Genomic DNA, 12742 nt, shown 5'->3' on the forward strand with positions numbered 1-12742 from the left:
TGGGGGAGGGAAATATTATGCTGGAACCAAGTAGGATTCATTTCTCCTCCCCTTCTCAGCCCTCTCTCCAAGTCTGCCTCCCCCAACTCACTCCACCTTGCCAGTTGCATTTGTGCACTTGAATAGCCCTCAATTCAATTGTCAACGAGTGATGATATTTTAAGTGTTAAGTTGAATTTTAAAATGCATTCAAAATTATTAGCACATAAGAACTACAAGAGCATGGAAATTTCAGCCTTAGCAGCTTAGATAATTATCCACCCACCTCAGCCTCCCAAAGTGCTGGGATTACAGGCGTGAGCCACCGCATCCGGCCAGGTAAGGCTTTTAATTTAACCCAAGGACCTCTCACCACTTGGAAAATAATTCAGCCCTCAACAGCACCTCAAATCTGCTATGACTTTGCAGTGCAGCAGCAAGAATATTTAATATATAAAGATAAAAATTTCATCCAAAAAATTAAAATAAAATATTCTTGCAACTCCCCCAACACTAATTCCTATTCTAAAGTTAACCTATCACTTGTGCTGTTAATGTTTGACCATATACTTAAGGGGAAACCTAGATCCAAAAGACTGAAACTGAATCTTCACCCCAAAATGAAACAAAATAAAATGAATAACTTCCTGTTTATGGCATATAGTTTAGGTAATACACATACAAGGAGAAAGGGGAAGAGGAGATGGAGGTGTTGGAAGCAAAGCTGAGTGACAGAACACATTCAGTCAGAGCAGATGTCTATACAGAGCAGAAGGGAACATCAGGAAAAGCTCCATATGGATTCATGTTCACGCGTCTGGAGGCACCAGAGCTCTCCATGGCAGATGGAAGAACACGGAGTTAAGGGAGGAGGCCATTCCTGTCATTCCAGTTTTAAAAGCTCCACATCAAAGACGAGAGTGGCATGTGGTGGGATGATGCCTGGGTGCTCGGCGGCATCGTAGGCATAATCTGGAGATATAGTCAGTTTGGCTCTCTGACACACACTCATTTGGGCAACCCTTTCTTCCAGCCTCAGGTCACCTCCTGCTTGCGTACCATAAACTTAAAGGGCTTTTTCTGTCCCGGGATGAATCAAATTTATTTCCATCTTCAAGCATCCGCGCTTCAGGAAGGTGCGCTCGTCACCTGGGGAGATGGTTTCCACCTGCACTCCCACGGAAGCTGCAGACGCTGCCGGGCCGGCGGCGGGAGGGGCGGGCTGCGTGGACCAACAGCAACCCGGCGGCGGTTCCACGGCTCTGCCAAGTCCCCTTCCACTGGGTTTTAACCACACATAATTTTGCTCCCCTCTGACTCTTGTTGGGGTCGTAATAGACTTTAGACGACCATTTCCTGTTCCAACGATAATGTGTCTGGTCCAGCCTTGGATGCCACAGGCAGCGTCTGCGATGTCCATTTCATACGCCCTTTGGAAAGTCCTACACTCAAGGAAAACAAGTTGCACATCCTCTTAGACAGATGTCCCAGTGACGATGAGCTTATCATTTGGACTGAAACAGCAGTCAGCCATTGGGAACATGGTGGAAAGACCCAAGGCCGAAAAGGGTGGCTCGTTAAGTTGTCGGTTGTTCCATCAGTGTCATGAATCATCGCCTCCACGAGACGCAAGGACATCACCATCACAGGAAAGCGTCACGCAAGGAGTGTGTGCGCCGGGTAATGAGCCTGTTTATGGTGGAACTCAGGACCAGCAGTCGGATTTCCGTCCCAGATCTCTGTGGTTCCATTCTGGCAGGCAGCTGCTATGAGGTTTCCATCTCTACTTTGTGTGCACGTAGTGGGAACAACTTTTTCGCCCTGCATCGTCTGTGGTTTAAGCACACTTTTTTGCTTCTTTGGATTTTCAATTTCCCACGTCCTCACAGTCCTGCCATCCAGGACAGTATAAACATTCTTGCCCCTACTGGTTCCACAGTACTCCTCTCCTGGGTACACTTCCATATTTCTTGCTGAACTTAAAATGCCAGTAGAAGCGATTTCTTCACCTCCATTATGGTCACATTTCAGGAAAAGGGAGCAGGGTTTTCATCTTGGTTGTTCGGGCCTCTCTTCAAAATCATCAGATCCTGACCTGGGGCAGCGCCAGCAGCTCCTCCCATTCGAAGTCTCTGGCCCCCAGGTGGGCCCGGGTGGGAAGGAGGCTGTGGGTCAGGGCCCCGCCTGCGGCATCCCAGAAAGAGGACAGCGTGGGGTCGCGGGTGAGGCCCCGTCCTCCGTCCACGTCTCCATTCCGCCGCCTCCTGCCAGGCCAGCCCAGCCCCGGAACTTCTCTTCCAGTGCTTGAGGGTCCGCCCGTGCAGCGTGGAAGTGGACAGCCAGGGCGACTTCCGGCCCTCTCCCCTGTCTTGTATTTTCCACAGTCAGATTTAATAGCTGTATGTGGGTGATAATCATTATAGTCATCATCACTATTATCAGTGAATATTTTATGGTGCCTTGATTAAGTGGGGGCACTGTGCTAGGTGCAGTTAAGGACTTTACCTTTCTAGAAGATACTGTCACTGTTTTTAAGGAGTGTCCCATTTCCATTTCTGGCCCAGAGGTAAGATTAGAGATTCTGACATGGTGATAAGTTTGAAAAACAGATACAGCGCTGAAAGTCCGGAGGAGAAGGGAGGTGGAGAGGGAGCTAGCTTCAGAGTGCTGATTTCCAAAGTCCTTCTGCAGATCACCAGTGTGCTTCCAGCTGCTCAGTGGGAAAAGCCTCAGAAACAGTGAAATGCTGCAGGGAGGTGAAAGGAGAATGAAGCCTGAGACATGGCTTTGGGGCTCAGTAATGGGTAATGGCACTGATAAACTTGCCGTAGTGAGACTGGGACAGAAACCAGCTGGCAAAGTTAATAAACCTTTTCCCTTTTATAGGTTTTCAAGACTGAACTGCAATTGCAAAAATAATTCCTCCTTGTAATAACTACTGTGATTAACCCTAAAGGGCAGAGAATGCATCCAGGTCTTTGGTGGTCTTCACAGCGTGAGGCACAAATCAGAGGGGGCCAGGAACTGGGGAGAGAGGGTTGGCCAAGAAAGGAAAAAGGAGCAGGGCCAAGGGAAGATGTTTCCAAGACAGAATTCAAAAATGAAAAAGTTTGATTATTTCTGAAGTTGTTTGATGGGTAAAAGGGAGTTCATTATACAGTTCTATTTAGTGGATTTTTTTTAACTTCTTTAATAAAAATTTAGGAAAAGCAAAGTGAGAACTGAGTATGTGTGAAGAGAGTGAAGAAGTGGTTAAGAGAAGATACTAAATCTCTAAGATGGAATAACGATAATTGCTGATGCAGTCTCAGGGGAGGTGTAGAGATGGAAACAAAAGCACCAGTGAGGGAATTAACCTTCTGACAGGGGAAGATATTAAAAATGGAGACGATAAGAATAAAATGTGGATGAAAGAGGGAAGTGTTCATATAAAAATATTATAAGGCTGAAAGGAAGATGGATGAAGGAACTTGGGCCTTCATTTCTGCAAGTGGGAGGAGAGCTTATAACTCTCAAAGGAGTTGGGGTGGGGAAGGAGGGACGGTTTGAGGAATGTGAAAAAGGGTTGGAATAACAGTTGTGGAATGTAGTAGGGAATGAGTGAGTAAGAGGGGAAGACGACTGCTGAGAAGCAGGCCCATCTAGAGAAAGGCAGCCCAAATTTTTAACCAGTTCATACTTCGAGAACCACCACCATAAAGCATGCAGAAAACAGCAAGCTGGAGTGATGTGGGGTCTCTTCCAACCCTGGAGCCATCTGAAATCCCTAAGCTGGCAAGTGACTGTCCCAAGAATAAAAGTTTGTTAAAGCAAGTAGCAACAGCTTGAAACACCCCACAATGAGCTGCTCCAGTAGGAAGTCAAAGGACGGGCATCCATTTGCCCCGATGTCAGTAGAGTAACAAATGTGTCCAGCCTCAATGTATGGTCCTCCAACTGGCAGAATCACCCGAAGCCTGTTAGAAATTCAAAATCTAAGGCCCCGCCCCAGACTTTCTAAATCAGAATCTGTGTTTTAACAAGATTGTGGATGATTTACGTGCACAATAAAATTTGAGAAGCCTTGGTCTATAACTTTGCTAGAAACTTTGATACACATATAGGTAATCACAGAAAAGCTAATGTCAATTTAAAAAAAAATTGGGCCTCTACAGTGTGCTGCTCCCACTGTGAAGACTACCAAAGACCTGGATGCATTCTCTACCCTTTAGGTTTAATCACAGTAGTTATTACAAGAAGGAATTATTTTTGCAATTGCAGTTCAGTCTTGAAAATCTATAGAAGGGAAAAGGTTTATCTAACTTTGACATTCTGTGAATTGGAGCTGATCATTCAATTTCAAGCAAGAGAGTTTCTCATTGACCTTGCTTCTGGACTCTCCACCGCTGTCAGTGGCAGGGTAACCCAGGTGCACTTAAAGGAGGCACACATCATACCAATTACTACACCAAGTTACTTCCTTTTAAAACTTGGTTTTAATGTTTTTACCACCTTAGAATTAGGTCTTACCCATAATTTTTGCTCTCTTTGCTCTGCCCTTTGGCAACTAAAAATCTGTAGTTAGAGTCAGTGAGAGCATCTTTAAGCAGGGGGACCACATGATCCTTCCAACTTGTTGGCACTGCTCTTTTCTTTCACAAGACAGTCTAAGAAGTGTGGGCTTGAGTTCAAGTGCTGACTTGCTTTCTAGCTGTGTGGTTTTGAGCAAACTCCTTACCTCCTGAGCCTCCACTTCCTTCCACATAGCAAAGAGGAAGGTTACTGGGTTACTGTTACCCACCTCAGAGGGACGTTGTGAAAATAAAATTAGCTAATACTGAAAAGCATTAAAGTCATACCTAGCATGTAACAAGCTTACAATAAATATTACTACATAATATAATTTTATCAAAATTCTATTCTTGGCAATGAGCAGTTTCAAAGGAGCCTTTTCAGGTGAGCCTTCCCTATCCTCCCTAGAATCCCCTGTTACACTATATACTTTCATGACCTTCTCTAGTCCATGGAACAAATCATAGTTTGTTATTATATGTTTCTGACACTATTTAACTAATGAAAGGCAACATGCATAGAGGTTAAGAGCACAGACTTTTTTTTTTTTTAACTAGATTGCTTGGGATCAAATCCTGTCCCTTGCTACTAGTGATGAGGTCTTGGGAAAGTTACTTAGCCTCTCTGGAATGTAGTTTCCTTATTAGTAAAATTGAGATTAAAATAGAACCAACTTCATACAGTTGCTCTGAGAACTAAAGGATATTTCTTGGCATCTAATAAGTATGACATCTTTTTCCTGTTATTAGCATTATTAATATCTACCTTCCTTTTCTTATAAGCTCTGCCCATTTAAAATGTCTCCAGTACCTGACACATCACTGCTCAAAAAATATGCTAAAAGAATAAATATACAAAAGCTAAAATTGACCCTCACAAACGTTCACTGACATGAAATTTTAAGACAGTTACTTTTGATATTATTTTTTTCCAAATTGTACTTGCTCTCTTGGCGTTGTTAGCATTTCCTAATAAGTTTGTAATTTTTTTTTTATTATTTTTTTTGAGAGACTCCATCTCACTCTGTTGCCAGGGTGAAGTGTGGTAGCACAATCTTGGCTCACTGCAACCTCCACCTCCTGGGTTCAAGTGATTCTCCTGCCTCACCCTCCTAAGTAGCTGAGACTACAGGAACGCGCCTCCATGACCAGCTAATTTTTGTATTTTTAGTGGATACAGGGTTTCACCATGTTGGCCAGGATAGTCTCGATCTCTTTACCTCATGATCCTCCTGCCTCAGCCTCCCAAAGTGCTGGGATTACAGGCATTAGCCACCACTACTGGCCTGTTTGTAAATTTTTATAAGCAAAAATTATTGGGAAAAATAGTTTTAAAAAAACAAATGGGAAAATACTTGTGCAAAGGCACAGATGAAAAGAATAATACATAATTATACGAAGTCAGATATATAGACATTTAAAACAAATGCAGTGTTAAAATTTCTCTGCATTTTCAAACCATAACATGAATTTCTAACTTGGTTTGAACCCATGCTTAATTTTAAAAAGAAGATGAGGAACCACAGTTAGTGATGTTTTACTTTATGGAGAGTGGGTGAGGGGTGAATTCCTGTTGAAAGTTAACTTTTTACCTATAACCATGATGATATGAAAGAACGCTAAAACAAATCAATATTTGGGTAGGTCATCTGGGACAGATTTACCAGCTAGAGCTCACGCCTCTCTGAGAGGTCACTGCTATGCCCTTTTGTACTGAGACCTACGTTAGAAGGGACTATATAGCACCACTTTGAGTCATGAGGCAGGAACAGATTTGCATTTGCTCATTCTAATTTTAAAAACAACTAGAGATACTTTTAGGGTGTAGATGGTGCCTGCTAGATCCTCATGTTCAAATCATAACTCAGATTGTGTCTACCCATACAAAATGGAGGGATTATCCAGATAATTTAGCCTGTGGCTGAGAAAGTCCCTTGATTTGAACCTAAATGCATGCAGGCAGTCCTTTTTGTGTTGAGCAAACAGTAGGTACCAGTGAGAGCATCTTTAAGATGCTTGGTTTCTGAAGCATTATATTGTAGTGATTAAGCAGACAGTCTCTATGATCAGGCTCCCTTGGTTCAAATCTACCTTTATCTCTGTGGTGAATTAAAGATGGCCAGAAATTCTCTAACATTTCTTTCATAAAGAAGTGAGGTCTATGTTCCCTCCCTTTGAATTTGAGAACATTCTATGTTGACCAATAAAATATGGCCAAATTGGTCCTGTTCCATTTTCTGATTCAGGCCTTAAAACAATGGCAGCTTCTACTTCTTATATCTCAGAGCTTTATGTTACCATGTAAAAACCACAGAAACTACATGGTTATGTTGCAGAACCACATGGAGAGCTAAAAAAAGAAAAGAAGGGGCCCAACTGAACCCAGTGTTATAGCTGTTCCCAGCAAGGCACCTTGGCATATACGTGAAACCATCTTGAACTCTGCAAACCATTGTGGCCACAACTGAAGAACCACAAGTAACCCCAATCAATGCTACCTAGAGCAGAAGAATCACCCAGTTGGTTTCTACCCATCTTCCTGATCCACAAAATCCTGAGATAAAGTGAAATGATTATTATTTTAAATACACTGTTTTGAGTTGGTTTATTATACATCAAAAGATAACCAGTGGCCTGATGCAGTAGCTCACACCTGTAATCCCAGCAATTTGAGAGGCAGAGATGGGAAGATTGCTCGAGCCCAGCAGTTTGAGACCAGCCTGGCCAAAATGGTGAAACCCTGTCTCTACTAAGCATAAAAAAAAATTAGCCTAGCGTGGTGGTGCATGCCTGTGTTCTCAGCTACTTGGGAGGCTGAGTTGGGAGGATTGTTTGAATCCAGGAGGCAGAGGCTGCAGTGAGTTGTGATGGTGCCACTGCACTCTAGCCTGGGTGATAAAGTGAGATCTCATCTTAAGAAAACCAAAGTAGATTTACATTGGCTTACAGAAATATGTAAATCTGTACCATCAACAAGATTAAAAATTAGTAAGGACATTGATGCAAAGGGAAAATGAAGATAGGAAAAATAAGTTGAAGCCAAGAGAGGTAAGATTAGGACTAAAAGGAATGGCACAAGACCTGTGCACTTGCTAGACAAGGGCCACAAATTTGACTCTGAACTTGTTTGCAGCCATTGTAAAAAAATGAAAACCCAGTCAGTCATGCAATTTACAGAGTTTGCAAGACAACTAAACTCTTTTTAATTAATTAATTAATTGTAATTATAACAGGGTAGCTGCTCCATAGGCAGAGCAGGGCTATAAGAGTAGCTAACTACCCTATTTTTGGATCATTTTTAATATGTATTTGGGCTGTACTTTCTTTTTTCTTTTCTTTTNGAACCTGGGAGGCAGAGGCTGCAGTGAGCCAAGATCATGCCACTGCACTCCAGCCTGGGCAACAGAGCAAGACTCTGTCTCAAAAAAAAAAAAAATTAGCCTTTCATGGTGGTGTGTGCCTGTGGTCCCTCAGGTGGATAAGGCAGGAGGATCGCTTGAGCTCATGCAGTCAAGGCTTTGATAAGCTATGATTGTCCCACTGCACTCCAACCTGGGTGACAGAGAGAGGCCCAGTCTCAAAAAATAAAAAAATAAAAAATAAATAACCAGAACAGTGCTTACCACTTGTTTTTGTTTCCTCATCTCTAAAACAGGGACAATAATGTCATGTAAATGCTTGCTCCTATAGACTAGCTCGATGAAAACTCTAGATAGTGAGACAGAGACATCTGAGAGGGAGCCCTGTGTCTTCTACTTCTCCAGACCACGTGGTCTTTAGTAGTACAGCCTCTCCCAGGACTGTGGTGCTTTAGGGAACACTCATGTTGAAGTGGCCCATGCATGGAGGAGTCCATCATGAAGCATCAGAGCTCTTAGAGAATAGTGACTATCTTCCCTTGGCAAGATATTTTACTTTCCTCTGTCCATGGAGGCCAGATGGGTTCTCAGTGCTGCTCCAAGCTCATTACCTTGGCACCTCACCGTTTTCCCAAATCGTGCTTTATCCCGTCTTCCATCTTTGCTCTCTTTATACTGCCTTGCCTCCAGTCACCACTTGCCTTCTCTCTGCCAACACAGATTCCATCACAAGCATTTGGGCAATGAGTGAGCTCCAAGTTTTCCAAAGGTTGTTCTGGAGAATCCTGGTCCTGCCAGCTACAGGATACAAAAGATGGGTTCTACAGGCATTGAAGCTTGGAAAATGCTGGGTACTATATTTCTCAGCTCCCCAATAATTACACATGCACTTGCAAATTAAAAGGTCCAAAAAAGTTCTGCCATTCAGATCCCTGTTTTGCTCTGTGTTATTCAGATTTCCCAAACATATCTTGATGGTGAAAGAGCTTTCTTATAAAACAAGACTTCTCCAGAAAAATGGCCATGGAGCTGAGTTCTGGAGGGGTATAGGAGGAAAGCAGGAGAAGCGGGCAGAGGAGGAAACAGGAAAACAGGAGGACTGATCTGGCTGGAAAAAAAATCAGGAAAGACTAAATTTAAGATGTGAGGGCTGTGACAGCCTCCTGAGGGCTTTTGGCAAAAGCATGTAATATAGTTTAGCATTTATAGAGATCACTAGTTCTCACTTTATAAAGATCACTAACTCTCACTACCTGGTTTAATCTTTATTTTTTTATTGGAGACCTATAGTAAACAAAACATGTTGCATTATTACCTAACATCTATGCATACATAACGGACATTTCATAAAATGGCTCTTATTACATGCAATGCCCACTAATATTTTCTATTATTGTTTTCCTCCTTTGGGAAATCACTTTTAACAATCTATTTTCATCATCTAGGTAAGTAAAGATGAGGACCTGAATTGTATTTTAATGCAAATGTGTGGAGACCCCTGTCTTCTTCCTGATATTCTGTATGAATAGATGAGAATGCTCTGCTTCAAGACAAGCAGAAGAAACCATGTCTTGTTCCTCTGCTAAGGGGCAGTTACTCATTGAACCTCTGTGTATGGGTTCTCTTGTCTCTTGTCACAAGTAAAAGGTTGTAATATTATTGAGGGCAGAAAGCAAGTCTTAGATTTATTTTATTCACAAGGACAGTACTTGGCACATTGGTGGACATTTCATGCATGTATCAAACACACATTGATTGCACTGCATTGCACTAAATTGACAGCTCTTCACCCATTTCAGGGTGAACATCTCCTGCTCCTGTGCTTGCTGGCTGAGGAACTGACTTCCTGCATCACTGAAAGGAACCTCTGGACTTCCTGCTGCTTAATCCCATGTGGTCAAAACTCCCATTGGGTGAGGTCCATGGTGACAGTGTCCATATTCACATTCTTCTCCCTTTCTTCCCCCAAGGATCCCTCCTGTCATTCTATCCCTTCCAGAGCTATCATCTGCTCTCACTTCTGAGGTCTCCTTAAAAGGCTAGTGACAGAATGGGGCTCAATGTCCTCGGCCACTTCCTTCTTGCTGTCTCTGAAAACAAGGGGGTTAGCCTTTTTAGTTTAGAGCCTTCACTGCTAAACACCCAGAGGAACAGAGTAAGCAATAAACTATGAAGCAGAAGTATCACAAAAATGATTCTCAGAATCTCACATAATTTTCCTTTGCACCTATAGCAGTCTGTTGGTGACTTCCCCACTATACTTCCAGAGGGTGAATTTCACCAAGGTTCCCTTCCTCCCACCATTCCCTCTCTCCAGATTCCACTTCTTGCCTGGAGGTCTGAAGGCATAATTAATAGTTGAACAATTAATGAGTTAGTCACTATCCAAGGGTTTGACATCTCAAGTGGTCAGGGCATTCCAGAAAGGTGACTGTCTTTCAGTGTTTCTCTTCCTCTACACAGGAAATAAGTTACCTCAGGCTCTTCCTCAAAGTTACTCATACACAACATTTTCTTTAAAAATCCTGAAAGAAAACTGAAGCATACTCCACAATATTTCTTACTTTCATCTATTCACTCAGACAGTATAGATGGGTAACTCCAGTTGCTAGTCTGAAAAATCTAGGACATTAGGGCTAGTATTGGTCAAATGCCATGATGGCAATTTCTAGAAGCAAAAGGTATAGTCCAGGGAGAAAGAAAAGAGCTCCCCAGTTCCCAGAGGGGAGCTGCCCAGCTCTAAGTGGCATGTGCATTTGACTAACCCAATCTGCTCACCCCCAGCACTGTTGCCTTCTTTAGAGTTCATACACTCAAGACTCCCTGTCAGAAGCCACTGGGTTGTAAATAAAGTTCATTTGCCCCTGCCTAGGGTGTTGGCAAACAGCTGCCCGCACAGCGATGACAGTCCTTGTCTGCTTCTGGTGGAAACACAGCTGGTTTTCCTTTTCTTCCTTCTGCTTCTCTGTATATCTAATTTTTCTACCAAAAAAAGTCACATATTATTTTGTAATAAGAAATAAAATCACATTTCTTGCCGTTCAGAAGGAAGTGTCTCCCACTGCGTGCATATGCGTCACACACAGTGTCATTCTATTGTTTATATTGAAAATATGATGTTTCTTTGTTTGTTTATTTTTGAAAGGGAAAATCTATGAGAAAGACCATAGCCTGGGTATTGGCAATGCAGAGTCAGAGCCGAAGGGAGGTAGGCTAAGGGTATAAACATACAGTTAGGCAAAGGGATAAGCTCTATTGTTTGACATCAGAGGAAAGTGACCATGGTTAGTGATAATGTATTACAGATTTCAAGATAGCTAGAAGAGAGGACTTAAATTGATCCCAACACAGAAATGATATTCAGTGATGGATACCCCCAAATACCCTGGCTTTATCTCTGTACATTGTACACATGCAACAAAATATCACAGGTACCCCAAAAATTTGTAAAATAATATGTATAAATAAAAAACAAAATCTTAACTCTTCCTGTTATGCTGAGATGACCTTGCAAAACTCTGAGCAGAAACGTCCTCACCTGTGAAGGGGATGTGATACCTTCTTCAGAGAAGGGTGAGGAACATTTAAGGTGCTCATTCGTGCTTGGAATATTATGCATGGCTCAATAAACATTTGCTGTTTTTCTGCTTTCTTTCTCATCCTGACCCTGAGATTTCTAAGCATCTTTATTAGCAACCAGTACTCATTTCGTAGAAATTTTAGAAGGAGACTCATCATTTATCCAGTCTGACTTCTCTGGAATCCTTCCCACAGCTTCTCTTTCCAAGAGCCTCTGAGCCTTGGCAGAGCCCTGCCCCCAGCTTCCTGGTGAGCAGATGGCTTGTTCCGCAGTACGACAGGTCTCACTATGGTAATAATGTCACTTGCTTTTTATTTTGCCAAAATTCGACTCCCTAAAATATTTGACATATTTTAACCTCTAGATTCTCAATGAAGAACTAGTATGACTTCCTGTTCCACCTCTTAATCCTTCAGCTGTTATGTAATACCAGTACCATGCAGGGCCATCGCATAACATAGGGCTTGGTGCAGGCGTGACAGAGACCTTCTTATGTGACACAGAGCAAATGAATAATGAATCATGACGCTGGCAGTTGGCAAACTTTCCAATAGGGGTGTGTTTTACTGCCTGCCACACTCTGTAATTGCTCTTCCAACTGTGTCTTCTCCCCTGACAACTCACTAGGACATTCTCTCTCCCTTTCTACCCAATGCCAACCTTCCTTGCCCCTTAGCCTTAGTGAATGATGGTTCCTTTATTCCTATATGGAATACATAGCTGAAAAAAGGTGATTAGAAAAACTGTTTTTGCTAATTCCATCACATCGTGTAGGGAAAAGATAGGACTTAATTACTTAATTGAGTAACACGTAGAGAAATACAGCAATCAGACAATAAAATGAACAGTTACTTTTTTCCTTAAAAAAAATTCTTGTACAATAGGGAAAAAAAAAAAAAAAGAACAGAAGAAAAAAAAAATTCTTGTAAGTCTGAGCTTAATGTTACACAACTAGACCATCAAATTATTTTCATGTTGAGGAAAACAGAAGCTCTCTTGGATAACCCTGCATTCCAGGCTTTCAGTGGAAAAGACAAGACATGCACTGTACACCATTAAGTACTTGGAGACATGATTTTAACCAGGATGTAACTCGATTATATTAGTGATTTATAAAGAGTCTGGGGAAAATATTTCTTTATTTGGGCATGGGCACTGTCAGATTAAGGGTGCAGTGGCTCTAAATGCTGTTTGTTCCAGCCCTGTCTTCGATTGCAACAATGTGAGTGTCGTGTCTGTGCTGGTGGATTATTAACAAAGGTTATTGGTCTCCA

At 42.2% G+C, this 12742-nt stretch overlaps 1 pseudogene; it reads right to left on the minus strand.

Moving 5' to 3' along the window:
- Window positions 1-862: 862 nt before the first annotated feature.
- Window positions 863-1100, minus strand: LOC119470418 (annotated as a pseudogene).
- Between the last annotated feature and the right edge of the window lie 11642 nt (window positions 1101-12742).

This window comes from Cebus imitator, unplaced genomic scaffold (genome assembly GCF_001604975.1).
Source record: "Cebus imitator isolate Cc_AM_T3 unplaced genomic scaffold, Cebus_imitator-1.0 Scaffold30, whole genome shotgun sequence".
Classification (NCBI taxonomy): domain Eukaryota; kingdom Metazoa; phylum Chordata; class Mammalia; order Primates; family Cebidae; genus Cebus; species Cebus imitator.